Source organism: Tachypleus tridentatus, chromosome 2 (assembly GCF_004210375.1).
Source record: "Tachypleus tridentatus isolate NWPU-2018 chromosome 2, ASM421037v1, whole genome shotgun sequence".
NCBI lineage: Eukaryota > Metazoa > Arthropoda > Merostomata > Xiphosura > Limulidae > Tachypleus > Tachypleus tridentatus.
In genome coordinates this window covers 48,848,915-48,863,582 of record NC_134826.1, presented here as the reverse complement: position 1 = coordinate 48,863,582, position 14,668 = coordinate 48,848,915, and positions in this window count along the sequence as shown.

The window sequence follows — 14,668 nt, the reverse complement described above, 5'->3', positions numbered from 1 at the left end:
GCTTGAGCTTGATTCCCAACAAACAAACCCATTTGAAATCTAATCGGAGGGAAGGGGGGTAACAAGTATTTACTAACGTCCAATCGGATTAGGTCCTTGAAAATCAGGGCCCGGCATGGCCAGGTGGTTAAGGCATTCGACTCGTAATTCGAGGGTCGCAACTTCGAATCCACGTCACACCAAACATGCTCGCCCTCTCAGCCGGGGGCGTTATAATGTAACGGTCAATTCCACTATTCGTTGGTAAAAGAGTAGCCCAAGAGTTGGCGGTGGGAGGTGATGACTAACTGCCTTCCCTCTAGTCTTACACTATTAAATTAGGGACAGCTAGCGAAGATAGCCCTCGCGTAGCTTTGCGCAATATTTAAAACAAACCAAACACCATGAAAAGCTCTTGAGTTCTTCAAATTGAGAATGTAAACGAATGGTGTTTAGTTATTCATCGTATTAGAGTTCTACAAAGCAGAACTGTTTTTTGACTGTTATTTTTCAGCATCCACTTACCTAATAACATATCCAGAAGTCGACTAAATCTTAAAGCCGCTCTTAAAGCGATTCCAGTTGTTGATTGAAGTCCTAACATACAAGACTATGGAGAAGATAGCCTTTCTAACAAAGAATAATCAAGGTCGAATTCTAGACATCATAATCACAAACAGTCATTGTCAGGACATCCCTGAAGAAGGTAATATACTAGCAGCTAAAACGTGGAAAATAACCTAATTATTTCCCACAAAACCGTCCCCCGCTGCTATAACGGTAAGTCTACGAATTTCCAACGTTAAAAATCAGGGGTTCGATTCTCCTCGTTAGCCTCAGCAAATAGCCCGATATGGCTTTGCTATAAAGAAACACACACCACACAAAACCATCACTCGCACCATAAGACTACTAGTCAAAACAAAAGGAATTCCTTTCTATAATGTCATGTATTCGTTATATTTACATGACAAACGTTTAGAAAAAATAATTACCGACTTATATAGTTAACGTATCAACCTCACACAGACACAATTTCTCTCATCATGAGTGACAGCTTAAGGGCGATATTAGCGTTGTTCACGGCAAGATACAAAATCTTTAACTGACTATATATAATGTCCCGAGTATACCTGAATTAAAGCACATTAATTATGCAAAGTTACGCCACAAGTGATTTGTTTTTTTTAGAATTTCGCGCAAAGCTACTCGAGGGCTATCTGCGCTAGCCATCCCTCATTTAGGAGTGTAAAACTATAGGGAAGGCAGCTAGTCATCACCACCTACCGCCGACTCTTGGACTACTCTTTTACCAACGAATAGTGGGATTGATCGTACATCATACCAACCACACGGCTGAAAAGGCGAGCATGTTAGGTGGGACGGGGATGCGAACCCGCGACCCTCAGATTACGAGTCCCACGCCTTAACCCACCTGGCCATGCCGGGCCCGCCACAAGTGATTCCAGTTCTTGGCCTGTAACGGTAAAGTTTCTTTACACCTCCAGTGGCTGGAACGCTCTTTCGAAAGCTCCATATAGATAATAGTTTATTTGTTTTGAATTTTGCGCGAAGCTACACGAGGGCTATCTGCGCTAGTTATCCCTAATTTAGCAGTGTAAGACTAGAGGGAAGGCAACCCTCACGGCTGAAAGGGCGGGCAGGTTAGGTGAGACAAGAATTCAAGACCCCGACTCTCAGATTGGGTGTCGATCACCCTGACCACCTGGCCATGCCGAGGCCTCGCTATCTAGAACTTGTACGGCACAGCACACTTAGCAGTGGCTCAGTAGCAATACTGAAGTCTTATAACGTTAGAATTCGGGTTTCCAGCTTAAAAAGAAAGAGACAATAGTTCAAACTGACTCAGAATTATCCGAAGAGGTTAATAAAATCCCCATCGGACCCCAAGCTTCTTATGAGTGCTTGATTAATTATTGTCGTCATTATTTACACAAAACATATAAATATGTACGAAAAAAAATTCATAATTTAACAGAAAATACTCACAATAAAAACATTTCGTTTACCAAATTCATGCATACTTGTAGTAAAATATCATAAGTCGTTTTCGTATTAATAAGTTTAGTTGTGTGAGGGAAGATACGTACATTTTGTAGCTTATTATTATTGAACTGCTTTAGGTACCAGAGAGCTCATGACTGATCGTGTGACATAGCTGAAGTTCTTATTAGTTTATCAAACACCCAGAACCTCGTGAAGACTCGTTTAAAAATTATGCGAAGAATTCTAAAGATTGAAATTAATAGGACTGGTAAATTATCACGTTACGCCTGTTTGTGATACTGCGGTAAGTCTGCGGATTTATAACGCTATAATCAAGGGTTCGATTCCCCTCGTTGGACTCCGGAGATAACCTAGTGTGGCTTTGCAATAAGAAAACACACAAACATTATATTATTATATAATATAATTTACACATGCAAAATAAACTGGAAATATTCACGCTTTTTGGATTGGCTCAATTACAACAGGAAATGCAGTATTATATATTGAAACCACTGAAAGACTTTATTCAACGTTATGTTTGTTTGTTTTTTGAATTTCGCGCGAAGCTACACGAGAGCTAGCTGCACTAGCCGTCCCTAATTTTGCAGTGTAAGACTAGAGAGAAGGTAGCTAGTCATCGTCACCCACCGCCAACTCTTAGGCAACTCTTTTACCAACGCTAGTCGTACCTAATTTAGCAGTATAAGACTAGAAGGTGACAATCCACGAACATAAATGTTGGTAACAAAAGCCATCCAAGTGGTTCAGGTAATAGTATGAAACATAATTGAAAAAGGTTTCCACCTGAAAACGAGGCTAACAAGGTGTAGGTTCACCAACGCAATTCTTCCAATCATACCTTTTGTTCGACCACCTTTAAAAAGCTGCAGAATGCCATGGGTTATTCATACAATTCCTTAAGAAGACACAACATTCAAGACAACATATTATTTTGGCGCCGTCTATAATATTCTGTTCTGTTTTTGTTTGTTTGTTTTGGAATTTCGCACAAAGCTACTCGAGGGCTATCTGTGCTAGCCGTCCCTAATTTAGCAGTGTACTTAGTCATCACCACCCACCGCCAACTCTTGGGCTACTCTTTACCAACGAAAACGGGATTGACCGTCACATTATACGCCCCATGATGGCGAGCTTGGCGCGACTCGAGCGCGAACCCGCGACCCTCAGATTACGAAGCGCACGCCTTAACGCGCTAGGCCATGCCAGGCCTTCTGTTTTGTACCTAATTACTTTTCAAGCATCTACTTTAATTTAATGACCTTCGTTCTAGCTTGCGATGGAATCGACTGCTGTATCTCAGCGTTTTGGAAAAGATTTATTGCAAAGTTTCTCACGCTTTTAAACTCTCTCACACAAAAATGTGAGTTACTTCTCACGCTTAATAACCTCGTTTTTCAAAATTTATATTTATTAAGCAACAATAATTAGGCCTAAAAATATGTAGCGATATTACATTCAATACCAACTACCTCAGCCATTATAAAATGCGAAGGCGTTTCCACACTGCTCTTTGTGTCGTGGAAATGTTTACTCGTCACAAATTGATGATCACACGAAAAATTAATGCATATTTAATTTTTTAATAACAAATACTTCAAAAACTTGGACTAGTTTTCTTCATTTTAATTACAATATACTAAAAGAAGAGAAAAGAGAGAGAAATATTTTATGCAGCCAAACATTCTACCAGTTGAGGTTATTCTGAAAAATGTTTCAAGCATCTGCGAAGAAATACGTGCGTTCTTTAGCGTCTTTATAACGAATTCTTGTGGCTGATTTCATAACGTTGAATCAAATATACTGAAAACACGAACGAGTCTCATGGTTCGAGCACTTGACTCGCAATCAATGAGTCGAGGGTTAGAACCTCATTTACTGAACTTCCTTGCCCTTTTAGCTATGGTGGCGATATGAGTGACGGTCAATCCCAATATTCATTGGTTGAAGAGTAACCTCAGAGTTTACGGTGGGTGTTGACTAGTTGCCTTCTGTCTAATCTATCGTTGCTGAATTAGGAACGAATAGAGAAGATAACATTCGAACAGCTTTCCACGAAATTCAAACCAAACAACAACTGAATGATCCAATGAGACTCCAGGCCCAACATCACGACGACTTCCAGCAGCTCAACGTAAGCACGAAAGTTTATAACGCTACCTTTTGAAGTACGATTTCAACAATGAGCACAGCACAGATAGCCCATTGTTTAGCTTTAGGTTATTGACAATTAAATGTATTTTAAATTACATGATAGATGCGCAAAGAAATAGTTTCGTCTCAGAAAATAGTCCTCGTTTTCTTCTTGTAAAAGCTCAATGATGTAATGTTCTAAATTCATAGAGAAATGTTTTTATCGCAGAAAATAGTTGTTGTGTTTTTCTTGCAAGAGATCAAGGGTTTAATATTCTGTATATCACAACGCATATCTTGCATGCTCCACTAAGACGGATAAATGTTCCATGAAAGATTACATCAGAAGCCTAGAAGTATAGGCTTGGAATGCTACTAAGTTCTGCACTTAGAACAACATAATGCGTTAACGACAGCTAACTGAAGAGTGATGACTTTATGTTTCTGAAAATACGGTGCTAGTTTGAGAAATATTTTGTTGTAGTTCAATGTTTTCCTGAAAATTATTCGCGTACAATAAATGTTTGTTGTCCTAAAGAAAGGAGTGGACAGTTTTATAATTAAAAATAACACAAACTGGTTATGTGTGTAAAAAAAAAAAAAAAAAAGCTTGCATCGAACCAGTTTCTAACTGAAACGTATTGTTCGATTTTTTTTTTAGTCTACGGATTTACACCGCTAAAATCAGGGGTTCGATTCCCCTCGGTGGACACAGCAGATAGCCCTATGTGGTTTTGCTATAAAAAAACAACAACATATGCACTCGATTTTTCGGATCATGAGAAACTGGCGACATCTAAGGAGTAAGTCCGAAAAAATTTACTGAAACTTTTCCAACAAAATAAACATAAGTTTAAAACTACACAGGCACTAACACGAATAACAAGTATTTTATTTTTAACCTGAAATATACCTTATCATGGGCTAGTCGATCAGGTCAGCGACCCAAGGTTTCGTTTAGTCGTCTCTCATTTCTAACTACTGACCAGAAGAAGAACAGCCCGCAACAGCACCTGCTGTCTCAACATCTTTGAACTAACAAAAGAAATTCATGTATTCGGAGGTGAAAGTGTGGTTCGAGCCTCGAACCTTTCGAACTGCAGCCCGTCACTCTGACCACTAGGACAAACTAAACCTAAATAAATGTATAATTTCTAGTCTTATAAAGTACATCCATGTAAAATGCTGGACCGGGTGTGGTCTATAGTTCAATGTGCCCGAACTGTAAGTTTGTAAGTTAAAGTTCGAGTCATGTCGTAGATACACGCTTCGCATTTTGGGGGCGTGGTTGCGCTATAAGAGTGAAAATCAAATCTTACTATTCGGTTAGATAAGGGTAGATCAAACATTGGTGGTAGGTACTCCCAACCAACTACCTATTATTTAGTCTATCTATGTTAGTTAACAACCTAACATCTAACTACAACACCCCTACAATCTTGTACCCGTTCACACTCTCGCCCTTAAGACACGTGCCCAGCAACGGTCGGTCGCAAACTCTCTTTGTTAACCTGAAGATGACCTAAGAAGATCCAAACGTTGTTCTGTACTTTATTGTAAAGTTTTAATACCCATACTAGTCGTCTTTAGATTGTGATTTAAAATTAGAAACGACTCTGCGCAGATAACCCTTGTGTAGCGATGAGTGCAATTATAAAAACAAAAGAAATGAATGTACGACTTCGGTGAAATGAACTGTACCTTCGAAAATAAATTTACTGCTACTGAGGAAACGCTTCCTGCTCTATAGTCTCTGTTTTATTTTTATTACGTTTTCACCAGTTCGTCCTTTAAGAGATTTCTTTTGGTAAAGTTGGCAACAGGTGTGCTGAAAAAACAAAGCATGACGGCAGCTTAAAAATAATTTATTTGTTCAGTGTTATATATTTCCTACTTCCTGTTTTCCGGTTGTTTATGTTGCAACTTGGAGCTACTGATGCTTTGTGACATACGAAACTTGTTTGTTTTGTTTTTATTCCATGTCTATATAGTTTTCTAGCTCAGCCTAACCATATCAAAGGCAAATCATAAACCGTTACGGTCAACAATGCACAAATATAGAGATGTTCTTTGTATAAGCGATAACCAAAAAGTTTATTTGTTTGTGTTGAATGTTGCACCAGGCTATACGAGGGCTATTTGCGCTAGCCGTTCTTAATACAGCAGTGAAAAACTAGAGAGAAGTAAGGTAGTTAGTCATCACCACCCACCGCCAACTCTCGACCTGCTTTTTTACCAACGAATAGTGGAACTGACCTCAGATTATAACGCCACCACGGCTGAAAGAGCGACTATATTTGGTGGGAGGAAGATTCGAACCCGTGACTCTCAGATTACGAGTCGAGTGTCTTAACCACCTGGCCAAGAGAAAAAAAAGTTTAGATATATGGTACACAGAATACTCCTCTCTTCAACTTACTGGATTTTTTTACTCTGTTTCTTGTAAGAGTTATAAAAACATATACCAGTAATTATAGCTCATTTCAGTCCTTGGCTTAACGTTTCTTTTTATTATGAAGAACCAAATGTAACCTAAATAAAAAAAAAAAACTTACTTTTTCGAATATAATAAAACCTTTTAATGTTGCTAGGATATAAAAACAAAGTAAACTCTCTAACTCTACGTTAAGTTTAGTATAAATAGGTACATTTTTTAAAACAACTAATATGCTGGTTTTCAAGTTGACAACAACGGTAATAAGAGGAATGTATTGGTAAGGTAATGGTATTGGTAATATGCCGTTATTTTTTATAGGACTTTAATAACAAGAAAACTGTACTGTATATATGAAAAGTTAATGACTTCAACAAATATTTAACAAAAAAAAGGGGAGGGAACAGCATTAGTGCTACATAAATATTGTACAGCTCGCGCAAGCGCGTGAATCTCTTCATACCCGTAAGTTTCCCTGCTTCTGTTGTTCTGTACTCAGTAAACTTGATCACAAAGCGTAAAAACAAATGTGTTTACTAACATTCCGTAGAAGATATGCTTTAATAGAAAGAAGAAAAAAATGTAATGTTACTTTAAGGCTATTCACATTCTAATTATTTCCCTACTTGATAGATAACATTATCCAAATATAATATTTTTAGAGCAATAGAATATAATGATACGACAAATATCAAAGTTATTCTATGCACAAAAAATGTCACTACAGTACATACTGGTGAATTAGGCGTAAATTAATTTTGTTTTTCTGTATTTATGCACATGCAGGTTATTTTGTAAATTTTATACACGTGTATATTTCTGTGTGTTTTTATACCAAAGACACATCAGGCTATCTGCTGAGCCCACCGAGGGGAATCTAACCTATGATTTTAGCGTTGTAAGTCCATAGACTTACCGCTGTACTAGAGGGGGGCAGTTTTATACGTAATAAACTGAAATACGTTATTCAGTTATTAAATTACAGTATTAATACCCATAACAAAATCACTGTTACAGATATTTATTTGTTCTAGATTTATTCAAGGAACTGGGTTTCGATACCCGTGGTGGGAAGAGCATAGACAGTCCTTTGGGCTTAATAACAAACAACAACAATTTTCAGATTTACCATTTGAGCGTAGATCATAGAATACAGTGAGAACAACACGCTGGCATAGCGGTAAAAATCAGTGGGCTTATAATGCCAAAAATCAAGTTTCAATACCCACGGTGGGCAGTACGCAGATAGCTTATTCTGTAGCTTGTAGAAAAAATGATTTTATAAACGTATCAATGAAAAACAAAGCCATATCATATTAAGTTTTATTGTAAAAATATATCGACTAATTTTACTTTGCCCGGCATGGCCTTGTAGTGCATGATTGACCTCTATCATTAAACATGATTTTAGCCGTGAAGGAGTTATAATGTGACGAGAAATGTCACTATCATTTAGTAATAAATAAACCAAGAGTTGGCGATGAGTAGGGTTGATTAGCCCAACATGACCGGATGATTAGGGCGCTTGAGCCGCAATCTCAAGGTCACGGGTTTGTTTCCCAATCGTCCCACAAAACATACTCGCTCTTTCAGCCGTGGGGGCGTAATAATGTGATGATCAGTCCCACTATTTATCGGCCATGCTGAGCTCAGTGTGTGTGTGTGTGGGGAGGATGCTGAGCATTTGAAAAATGACCAGTTCTGAAAACGTTTTTAAACATTTTTGTAATTTATTGAGGGGGGGAATATATGATTTACTTTATTAATTAGCTGCAGCATACAATACGAGCATATGATCATTTTAGTTTCAGTTTTAATCAAAAGGAAATCAATACACACAGTGAAAAATCAATTTTATTTTATTTTTACAATTCCAAGAACGACCTCTAGTGAATACAATGTTAACCATATTTTTTTGGCAGTTTGTTCATATTTACACAAAACTTTCGTAATTTAAAATCTAATATTAAATTTTATACAAATGATATTCGGGCATAACTGTGACTTGTCAACCAACAGTATAAAAAATCGCTATAATACACTTTTAAAACTAATCCTACTCTCGTACCGTGCAAAGTTTAACAACGAAATTACTGTTTACAATATCACACGAGCCGCCTGGCATGTTAATCGTAAATAAATAAATAAAACACATAAGTGACGTAACAGAACTAAAAACATAATATGTAAAATATTTACTTCTACTCTATAAGAAGGCTAGCTTTGGTTTTTGTTAATTTGGTCAACTTCAAGCTTCCTAGCTTCTAAGCATGCGTGACCCGCGCTAAAGTGTGATGCCAAACCTTCGAAAATCACGCACCAGATAGTCATGGTGATTCGAATTGCTGTTAATGTTCTGTAAGTTAAAGTGTTGCCCACTGGTCAGTTTATCTTCAGTATGGGCGGAACTTTCAGACGGTATTACAACCATCGATGTAGTTGGTCTTTGGCCTACAAAAGACGATTCCATCCAAATGACCTGTTGGTCAACGGTCACTTTCGGCCTGTCTTCTTCTGAGGCTATTCTGGAATACTTTTCTTTGCAGTTATTTACCATTAGTTGATTTTCATGGCTCTGAATATAAGAATATCGCTCTCTACTGACACTTTTTCCACAGTCACTGACCTCTGGTGAATATTTTTTGCAGCAGTCTCTAGAATCTCCATATAAATGATCACACTTTTCTAACGTCGCTGAACTCAATATGTCGTTCTCAAAATTCCGCGACGCAGAATAGTTCTTGTTATTGCACATCGAAACTGAGGGATCAGCCGATCCTCTGGAGTGACTTAAGCTTTCGGTGGTACCACTGAATGGGGAAGATGAACAACTAATGTGTGAAACGTTGAATTTGGTCTCATGTTTGAACGGATGGTAGCTCTCTGAGGGGATTTCTAGAACAGTTAAATCACTCTGTGAGTCAGGCTGTGGATCACACGAGGAAAGAGATGTTTTCCATCTTCTCTGCACATCGCTTGAGTAAGGATGAGAGGAAGACAAAGTCTCTCCTTTATAACTCGTAAATTCTTTGTTAATTATCTTCAAAGTGAGGTCACGGTCGTGGTGACGTACTGAAGCACGAGAGGTATCCATAGAACACACCTCGGGAGATCCAGAGAGGCTACCTGGCCTTGGAAAAACGCTACCGATGGTTGTTGGAGTTACCCTGGCTGCCCTCCACCCCAAGTAGGGTTTCCTGAAGGAGCCACAGTCTTCCCAAGCGCTACATGGAGGAGCACTATGGGTCGATAAGCGGGAGCTACTCCTTCGGGAAAAAATATGATGCTCTTGAGGAAACACTACTCCTGGAGTACCAACTGAAAGACTTTCCTCAGACAAATCTGTGAACTGCCATTCTGAATGAGCTACTTTTGGAAGAGCGACTAAGTTTCTACTCGAAATGGAACTGGATGCTAAACTAGACGAAGAAGAGGTTTTGGAGCCCAAACCTTGCCATGAAGGGTGCCGCCCCTCTCGACGTTTCAAGATGAACCCTTCTTTAGCTGATCCTTTGTACCATTGAGGAAGGGTTAGTTTGTTTAGAGATCTCTCTATACGTAATTCGTATTCAGACTTTGTCTTCATAGAGCTTAGAGCGTTTTCGGGGGGTAAGGTGGCCTGACGATTTTCCTCGTCCAATAAAAAATCCATACTTCGAGCACGTGAACTATCTAGGGTCGTTAAGGGGTGCTTAATTTCATTATCTGCTCTCAAGACTGCCATGCTTTGCGCACGCGACAGTGGACTGTGATGTTGTGGCTGGTCGCAGATACAAGTTTCCGTTCCTAACACTTCCCGTGACTCTAGAGTGTCCACGTTGGTTTCGAGATACCCCAGACTTTTGCTCCGTTCCTGTATAGATTTTATTCTCACTGAATTTTGCCGATTAGCTCTTTGCACGAGGCTCGAGGGCCAAACAATTTCTCCGGTACATCGCCGATAAGGTTTCGCTCGGGGGTTGCCGAGTTCTCTGTTGTCATCTTTCCCAGTCAGACATGTACTGTTTCCACCTCTCCAGCTACTTCTTACAGCGGCTTCCACCGAAGCAACTAGATCGGGAGTACTGGCCAGAAGTTTCGCCCGATCTACGTGCATTCTCCGACGGAAGCTTTCCAATTTTTCGAAAGCGTCCACCTTTACTTTGTTAACTTGTTGGGTCTCCGAGTTTTTCTTTTCGTCAAAAAACTGATTCCTAGCTTTAAGTATTTTGTTTCTTACACTTCTGTTTGATGGAGCTAACATAGCCTTAGATTCCTCTGTTGTGGTGTGGTTACTGTGTCGTTGATGAAATGTTAACCGTTCATTTTTCTCCACTGATGCCACAGAATCAGTTGTTTTTGGTAGCTGGTACGGTTCCTTCGACGATGAATTATCATGACCAGTTGTTAACAATGTATCCTTTATTTCTAGTTTCGAGTTCACTTTGAAATCCTTAAGTTTTTTCCCATCCATTTCGTCACTAGTCAAACTATCAACAATTTGATTTCCACTACATTCATTCACAGTTATTACATGATAGTCTAAATCCCCATTATTTCTACTGGTGTTTTGTCTATTATTTTTATTGTCCGTTGTGGTGTTCGTGCCACTTTCTGGAGCCACTAATGGCACAGCACGAGAGATGTTTTCAATACCGTTGATAGTTTGACACACTGGCACATCAACCAGTGAATTATCCTCACGTGCAGACTTAGGTGAAACTGTCGACTTTATTCGAAGAAGATCCTTTTCATATGTTGGTCCTTCTTTTTTCTCCCTTCTTTCCAGGGAAGAAAATATCTGATATTTAGGCTGAGCTAACACGTTTTTAGTCGAACTGTGCAAAACGGGAAAATTCTGTAACTTACCTTTATCTACGGTGACTTTATTTTCTGTCTGTGAATGTTTAGGTGTACAAGTCCCCTGGCCATCACTGGACAGTATTTGTTTAACCTCAAACCTAGCAGCTTTATCTTTCACACTCTGTGTGCAGCTACATTGTCGTTTTAAAAGACTGACCTTTTCACCTGAAGAGGAAAGGTCTTGACCTTTAGATCTTGTTTGCAGTTCCTGAATCCTCTCACTCACCGGCTTTGACAACAAGGCGGAGAGAGGGACAGAGCCAAGACACTGGACAACGTAGCCAAGTTGTCGGAGGTCTGGAGAACTGCGTGTCCGGCGACGTCGGACAAGCCTGTCTTCTCCAAGTGTTCGGTGAAATCTAGATGTATCATTATCTTTCCTGATGGAAACTCGTTCTGGTAAAACAGATGTGGCTGAGACAACCGAAAAAATATCTGGGCTTGATCCACCCAGTCCCGTCTTGGGTTCGATATTTCCTCTCATTTCGGCGCCAGTGGAAATATTTTTGCCCGTGCTGACAAGTGATCGTGAAACGTCTTTTTCATTTTCTGTTGTTTTTACGACAGTAGAGGTGGAGACCTTGGCTGTACCCACAGCAATTTCGTAGTTCACGAAATGTTTTGATTCACTCGAATTCAGTGATGTTATAACTGTTTTTTCAGATTCACAGTGATTGTTTTTAGGGTAGAAAATAGCAGATTTTAGTGTATGTTTGCCTTCTGACGAAATGTTATCTTTTATGTTTATATTTTTATGTTCGTCTGCTTTCACAGACAAAACATCACGTTCGTTATTTTTTGAGTCATCGCAACTAACAAGATGGCACCAATCTACGTATCTGGAAACATCGTTATAGTAGCAATTTTCTCCGGTAGGTGACAGAGCTTTTGTCTTAATATTTGGTTTACATAATATATTATCGCATGCTACAGATCCTAGGACGTGTCTTTTGCTTGATAAAGTGGTGTATTTGTATAACTCATCATTTTCGTATTTCTTGTTCTTCGGAATAATTCCCCAGTTATAAATTATACCTGAAGAAATGGGAGGGAATGTATTTCGCCGCCAGTTTTTCCTTACGTTCTTTGTGAGTTCTTCTGGTTCTGGGGATGCTGCTGAACCTTCAGGAGATACACGACCACCAAGCGTTATTTCAGATATGCGATGCCTTTCTTCCTGTTCAGAACACTCGTAATGTTTAAATTGGACAACAGATGACGCTACCGCAGCCTCCCTACCGTTTACTATTATTTCACTGGTCTTGTCTTCATCACAGAGTGCTGAAAATAATTTAGAAGTTCCAAGTTCGTTACCATCGTCTAAAAAACATTTTCCCTTGTTTAAAGAAGACTCATTATCGTATGTTTTGCTGTTGTGATTCTCTACAGGAAACACGACTCCTTTTGTCGTAGTTTCCTGCGAAGATGACAAGCGTTTCCGGGCTTTTCTTTCCCTGTCTCTCTCTAGAAGCTTTTGTAATCGCCTACTTCTGTCGTTTTGGCTACTAATTTTACCATCTGCCGAGAAGGATGTTGGAACTTTGCCACTGCTAGTGATTAAATCTTTGTCGCGAACTGCACAGTCGGAGATGAACTTTTCAGAGTTGTAGCAGCTGTCCAGTGAAATATCACCACTGTGTGCAAATTTCGAATCATTTCTAACAAGCTTCGAACATGATAAAGGAAGGTCTCTTACGTATCTCGTGTTCGGTATTCTCACACGTTCCGAAGCTGACTTTAGTTCAATATTATTTACTAAGGAGTAATTATTCTTCTGTTTGCAGTTGAAGTCCATCTGAAATTCTGCCGAATTAAGTTCCACGACATCCTGTTGTGATAACAATAGTTCATTGTTTCCAGAGAAAATACAAATCTCATTCTCTACATTTCCTTTCTTTCCTTCCAAAAGATGGCGGTCTCGGCTGTTACTGCTAATGTATTTCTCACACATACTCATTTCGCACCTTACAGTCAGGTCGTCAAATTTCTGATGTTTCTTCCTCTTCTGGTAGTTTGCTCCTGAAGTAACAGAGGACAGAACAGTTAGTTGCTCAGCAGAACTGCCATCTTCATCTTTTAGCTTTTCTTTCGCCAATGATGCCTCTTGTAAGATGTTTCTTTCTTCATCCTTCATGTTAGTTTCATCACACACGTGGTTGATACTTCTAGCTACTGCGTCTTTTTCAGTCAGTAAGCCAGAGTTGGCAGTGTTCGTGATACCATCACTACTGCCTATAAAATACGTTGTTTCACAGTTCGATTCTTTTAAAGCTGAACCTGAAATATTCATGATGTAGTTACGGGAATCGCTGCAGGTGTCTTCATGAAATTTAACAACCTCATTCGGCCAATAAGCATCCAGCTGATTGGTTTGAAAATACGATGCCTGTTTATTTACATCTTCTAGGCTTAGTCCTTTATCGTCAGCTTCTTCGCGATCAGTCTTTTTGTAAAACGACACGTTGTTGTGACACGAAATGCCGCGTATAATGAAGTCTCCCAACGGGTTACTAGCTGTAGAAGATAGGCACTTTTCAGTTTCTTTAATCGTGTTTTTATTTTCTTTCAGCACGTAGCCCTCCTCGTGAAAACGACTTGTGACTCCTGTCTTCCGGCCAGGTGGGAAATCCACGAGGTTGCTTTGTACGCGAACAAATCCATTTCCTGTTCTTTCCTTGGGTTCTAACGTAATGTGAACACTTTGTGTATTTAATGTGTCTGAATGGCACTGCGCTAAATCTGGCCCCTTAGTGCTTCTGTGACAATTTTCATTGAAATGTGTAGTATTTGTTACAGAGTTTAGGATAACGTTCCTAGACATTGATACAGGAATTAATACAGCTGGTGAATAGTAAGGAGACAACTTTTGCCTACTGACCTGATCTGATAGTCTTGCTAAATAATCCACAGCACTAACTTGTTTCTTATCATAATCTTGCAAGGCTAATGTCCCTGCCCTGAGGTCGTTGTTCTGAAGAGTAGTTAGGCATGGGTAGTGTACTCCTGGAACGTTCTGACCGTGAAAGTAGTAGTTTTCATCTCCTGAGAGACACCCATTGTTTGGCGATTCTGTTCTGTGATTTGCCTCTCGCTTTAGAATTACTTGAGCGTGACCACTTTCTAAAAAAGCCGATTTCTCGGACTTTACACACGTTTCTGCCACCAAACAAGGTTTATTGTCCTTTCGAGTACTGCTATAACTATCCATCAAGACGTCACCATCGAAGATCTTTAAGCACGGGTTAGTTTTTG